This window comes from Exserohilum turcica, assembly GCF_000359705.1.
Source record: "Exserohilum turcica Et28A unplaced genomic scaffold SETTUscaffold_18, whole genome shotgun sequence".
In the NCBI taxonomy this organism is placed as follows: domain Eukaryota; kingdom Fungi; phylum Ascomycota; class Dothideomycetes; order Pleosporales; family Pleosporaceae; genus Exserohilum; species Exserohilum turcicum.
Window position 1 is genome coordinate 167,930 of NW_007360003.1, and position 6,393 is coordinate 174,322.

A 6,393-nucleotide genomic window follows, 5' to 3' on the forward strand; every position below is an offset into this window, starting at 1 on the left:
CTTATCGAATACAACCTCTTGTATACCTCGCAATTGCTCCCTAGAGCGCAGCCCCTTACAGTATAGATATACTCGATCACACACACACTTTAGGCGTAGCCTCTTACAACCTTAACTATACAAAACGCTAAACATATAATAGTAAATAGACAAAGAGAAAGGAAAAGAAGACTAAGAAATACGCACGTGATATTAGATAAGGTAAAGAAGGGGAGTATTATAAAGGGCTACGCTAGAGAGGTATAACCTATAGGTTATATAGTAGTAAATTACATAACTTTAGTTACGTAACTAAATAACGTAGTTAGTTACATATAAATAAGCTTAAGTAAGAAGAAAGACTTGTAACGGGCTGAACGCCCTTTGGATAGCTCCTCGATGGAATCTCGGTCAAGCAGCAGACGCCAGGTCTTACTCTGCAACCCGGCATCTGTGCGAGGCCTGAGCGGCGCCCAGACGACGCGCTCAGACACTTGGTGCAACCTTTCTCCGACAAGTAAATAAACACCACGCAAGTAGACTCTATAGCTCTCTATTAAATACAACCTCTTGTATACCTCGCGATTGCTCTCTTAGAGCGCAGCCCCTTATATTTTGTATTTAATCCTAATTAGACATAAGCCTTAGGCAGACTATTTTCTAACTAAGTTTTAGAGCGTGTTGTTAGTGTAAGCTAGTAATACAAAGTTAGTGCTGCAATAGGTACGAAAGGCCTTTAGTGCAGCGAGAAGGTAGACTGTCGCAAGACAGTACACCTAGGGCAGAGCTTCGCAGGAAGTTCAGCCGTGAGAGATAGTAGGCGAATTAGTCGCCCAAGACCTGTCTAGGAAGTCCTATTGTGTCTTAGAAAGCTAAGCCGTAGGCACAACGTCGCGTAATAAACTACCTAAAGGCCACTTAGGCCTAGTGTATAGTTAGCTAGAAGCGGACGTTGTAGTAAGAAGTCCTGTCGATCCTCTATCAGACGAGGTGCAGGCCGTGCGATTACTCTTAATAGGAGACGAGATCCCACGAGCGAGACGGCAAGACGCGAGTCTTCCTAGGGACGCGACACAACAGCGACAGAACGCTGTTTAGATTCTAGCTAGAAACAAGGACAGCTAAGGGTAAGCCCTACTAGTCCTCACCAACGAGGAGTAGGCCGCAGTCTAGGACTGCGCGAGCGGATCGAAGAGCGACTAGAAGCCCTGCATATTAGCAGGCAAAGAACAAGACGTCTAAAACGAATTAGGCAATAGAGATTAACGTTCTAAACTTGAATGTAGAAGATCTGGCGGCGTACGCTGCTACTAAGAACTAGGCAGGAGTATTAGATAAAGAGATCCTGCGCGAAATTACACAAATGCTTAGAGAGGACGGATGGAAGAAGGCAGCAATTAGGCCAACGATTAAAGCGGTCGCCAAACGATCGGCCGTTGTGGGAGGAAAGGGCTCACCAAGGCAAGGAGGCTCGCCGAAGGCCAACTAGGATGCCATGGCCTAGATGATGGAGCTAATAAATCGGTTAACAGCCCAGAACTAGGTGCTAACGGAACGGCTCGTGGCACTCGAGCGTAACCAAGCTGAGGGGCGTTCAGAGTCGTCCCATAGAGCCTTCACGCCTCCCCTAGCAGCAGCCGCAATCGCCAAGCCAGCTGCGCGCAGGAACAAGTTCCCGCACCTAGAACTATTTAATAGAGATCAAACGAAGTACGTAGCGTTTAAATACAAGACTTAAGCTAAGCTCTAGCACAAGTACAAAGGAACTTCGAGCCTCGCTCAGATTGAGTACGTGGTTAGTAGGTGTACGGGCAAGGCAGCGGATGTACTTCTACCCTAGGCAATACAGAACCAGAGTAAACGCCACATTGAAGACCTCTGGAGCTTTATGTACCAGCAGTTTAACGACCCACACTAGAAGTCCAAAGCACTTAATCGCCTTTTAACTCTTAAACAAGGCAAGCTCTTAGTAAGAGACTATCACATGGAGTTTAACCGTCTTAAGATTCAGTCAGGCGAGCAGTTTAGCGAAGCAGCTAAGAAGAGTATGTTCTTAAAGGGCCTTCACACTAAGCTGCAGGAGGCTCTTGCTACGATTGATGAGAATCTATCGTACGAGCAGCTAGTCAATAAGGCAGTAAGAACGTCCGACAACCTCTACTAGGTAGGTCTCGTTAAACTGCGCGCAACGAGCTCTTAGGTGGTAGATCGCCCTACTATGACAACCGCTTAACACGAAGCTAGTCTGGACGTTATAGACTAGGAGCCTTTGAAGGTTAATTAGGCGCGAGAAGCTAGAGGCAAGCTACGACGACCTCCGCCTAACTGCTATCGCTGCGGAGAGCTAGGTCATATCGCGAAATACTGTCAAAACGCCACCTAGGTCAAGAAGGCAAGGCCCGCGCTAAGCAACGTTGGACATAAGCCGCAGGAGGAAGTTAATTAGGTGCCGAGTAGCGAGTTGGAAAAAGAGTAGCTCTAGACTAGAGTCTTGGTCTAGAGCCTCTAAAGATGGATTGGCAGATACGTAGCGAATGGAATTAGTTTTAGCAGAAGCATATACGTCCTCCACCAATTACTGTAGATCTTATTGTGAATAATGTAGTAAACGCTGTCGCGCTTATTAACTGCAGATGCCTATGCTATGCACTAATTAGCAAGAGATTCGCTTACTACCACCGTCTAGAGCGCTTTTAGATCCCCTCTTGGATAATTAAGGGAGTAAATAGTAAGCTATTAGAGATTAGCAAGGTTGCCTAATTCTCGTTCAAGATGTATGGGTACGAAGAGACTGCTTATGCATACGTGATAGACTTGTCCTCTAGTAAAGACGTGTACCTTAGCAGGGGATGGATAGACTACTAGGACGTATTAGTATCTCCTACTAAGAAGAGTATTTTTATCCACTTAAAGGGCATTTAAGTGAGGTTAACTAAAGAACGCCTACAAGGAGGAGTTAGCTAAGTTAACGCTATAGCGTTTGCGGCCTTAGTTCGTAGGCATAAGAACGCTCTAAATAGCGTTTAGATCTTTGCTGCGTTAATTATAGACATCGACAAGGCGCTATAACTAAAGAAGCCCGTAGATGTACGAGCGCTGCTACTAACACAGTACTAGGAGTTCTATGAGCTCTTTAACCTGAAGCAAGCAGAGAAGCTTCTACTGCACTAAGGGCCAGGGGTGGACCACAAGATTAAGCTAGAGCCAAAGGATGCTCAGCTACTATAGGGACCCCTCTATAGCATGTCGCGCGGAGAGCTCCTAGTCCTTAGAAAGGAACTTACATCGCTTCTTAAAAAGGGATTTATCTGCGTAAGCAGCTCGCCAGCCGCAGCGCTAGTATTATTCGCCAAGAAACCTAGAGGAGGGCTCCAACTGTGCATCAATTATTGAGCTCTAAACGCAATTACTAAGAAGGACTAGTACCCGCTACCCCTCATCTAAGAGACACTTAACAGCTTAAGCAAGGCTAAATAGTTCACAAAGTTAGACGTTATCGCAGCCTTCTACAAGATTCATGTCGCACTAGGCGATAAGTAGAAGACAGCCTTCTAAACAAGATTTAGACTGTTTAAGTGGCTAGTTACCCCCTTTAGCATAGCGAACTCCCTAAGTACTTTTCAACAATACATTAACTAGACCTTAAGAGAACACCTAGATGACTTCTGCTTAGCATACCTGGACGACGTACTAATCTACACTGATGGCGATCTGCGCCAGCACCGAGAGCACGTCCGAAAAGTGCTTAGCAAGCTGTAAGCCGCAGGGCTATAGGTAGACATTAAGAAGTGCGAGTTTAAAGTTAAGATAACTAAGTACCTTAGGTTCATTATCAAAGCAGGTAAAGGGATAAGCATGGATCTAGCCAAGGTAGCCGCAATCCGCAAGTGGGAGGCACTAAAGATAGTAAAGGGAGTAAGATCGTTCGTAGGGTTCGCGAACTTCTACTAAAGGTTTATAAAGAACTTCGCGCAGCTAGCCGCACCCCTTACTAGGCTTATAGGTAATATTCCCTTTTAATAGAGATCTAAAGAGTAGTTAGCCTTTAAGAAGCTAAAGGAGATCTTCGTTATAGAGCCCACGCTGGCGGCGTTCGACCCAGATCGGGAGACAGTGCTCGAGTGCGATTCGAGCGGCTACGCGGTGGGCGGGGTGCTATCACAGTACGACGATGATGGAGTCTTACGGCCTTGCGCGTTCTTCTTGCGGAAGAATAGCGCGCACGAGTGTAACTACAAGATCCACAATAAGGAGTTGCTCGCAGTAGTACGATGCCTTAAGGAATAGGATTCTAAGCTGCGTTTAGTTAAGAAGTTTAAGGTGATTATAGATCACAAGAACTTAGAGTACTTTATAAAACCTCGCATGCTGAACAAGCGCTAGGTAAGATAGTCACTTCTACTTGGTAGGTACAACCTAGAGCTGCTGTATCGGCCAGGCAAGCAGAATGTAAGAGCCAACGCGCTCTTAAGAAGAGAACAAGACCTGCCTGCAGGGGCAGAAGACGAGCGCTTGCAGAAGCGTTTCGTGCAAATATTTAAGCTAACAAACTCCTATTAGGAGATAGCAAAAGAAGAACTAAAAGAGGAACTAGAAGAAGCTATTTTAGTAATAGCCACGAAAACACGAAGCCAACGGCGGGAAGAAGAGGCTATTGCCCTAGCTAAAGAAGAACTAGGCCAACTACCTCCTAGAGAACTAGACGAAGAAGCGTTAGAGCAGAACGAGTTAGAGAAGCTCTAGCAAGAAGCGACAGCGAAGGATTAGGTCTACTAGGGAGCGAAGAAGGCTGTAGAGGACCAAGAACAACGTTTCCCTGCGAACTTAGGCCTAAAGTGCTTAATCAAAGACTGCTTAGCAGACAGCGAAGTCCTGTTTTACTAAGGGCGTAAGTGGGTGCTAGACAACGACAAATTGCGAACGGCAATTATTAGCGGCGCACACGACTTATTAGTCACTGGCCACCTAGGACGCGAGCTAACGTACAAGATACTCGCAAGGGACTACTTCTAGCCAGGCATGACTAACTCGATCCAGAGATATGTTAGAAACTGCGACGCTTGTGGACGGAGCAAGTCCTGGAGAGAGGGCACGCAAGGCCTTCTAAAACCACTGCTAATACCCACCTAGATCTAGAAGGAGATCTCTATGGATTTCGTTGAAGGGCTACTAGAGAGTAAGGGCATGACTAGCTTGATGGTAATCACTAATCAGCTTAGTAAGAGTGCGATTTTCGTACTGCTCCTAGATACAAAGACAGAAACCGTTGTTCGAAAGTTCATCAAACGTGTAGTCGCATATCACTAGCTACCAGACGCTATTACCTCTAATAGAGGCAGCTAGTTTGTGAGTGCACTATGGACAAGACTATGCAAGCTTCTAAAGATCAAACGAAGACTGTCGACAGCCTACCACCCACAGACGGACAGTGCAATAGAAAGGATAAACAGCGTCTAGGAGACCTACATCCGAACGTTCACGAACTAGGCTTAGAATGACTAGGCACAGCTCTGCCTAATGGCCTAGATCGCGATCAATAGTAGAAACGCAACGTTAACTAGAATGTCACCATTCTTCTTATAGCATAGGCACAAAGTAGAACCGCTATAGCTAGAGCTAGACAATAAAAGGCAACAGCGGAAACTAGCTAAATAGCTTTTAGATGAGCAGAAGGCAGCAGAGATCGCAGTTAAGCTACAACAAGCCGTAGAACTAGCCTAAGCAGGCATAGCAGTTGCTCAACAAGAATAAGAGAGACAGGCGAACAAGACTCGGAGAGAAGCGCAGAGCTACCAAGTAGGCGACAAGGTATGGCTGAAGCTCGATCAGCAGTACAGCACAGGGCGAAGCTCTAAGAAGCTTGACTGGAAGAACGCTAAGTACATAGTGGTTAAGGTAATCAATAGCCACTCAGTCCAACTAGACACGCCCCTAGGCCCACACCCTGTTTTCCATGTCAATAGGTTGAAACTTGCTAGCAACGATCCGCTCCTAAACTAGGTTTAGGACGACTATTAGCCACAGCCACTGTAGGTAGATAGAGAAGATGAATGGGAAGTAGAAGAAATTGTAGCAGAGGAGGTACGCCGTCGTGGGAGAGGGCATAAGCTATACTACGAGGTGAAGTGGAAAGGTTTCCACCGAACGACGCTCGAACTAGCAGAACTACTAGAGGACGTTGAGGCAGTGGACTGATGGGAAGCATTCACGGAGGCTGCGCGAGACAGCGAGGGCCGCCTCCTAGAGGGGTTTCGAAGAGGCGACGCAGTACCACCCTAAGGAGGGGGGTATTGTAACGGGCTGAACGCCCTTTGGATAGCTCCTCGATAGAATCTCGGTCAAGCAGCAGACGCCAGGTCTTACTCTGCAACCCGGCATCTGTGCGAGGCCTGAGCGGCGCCCAGACGACGCGCT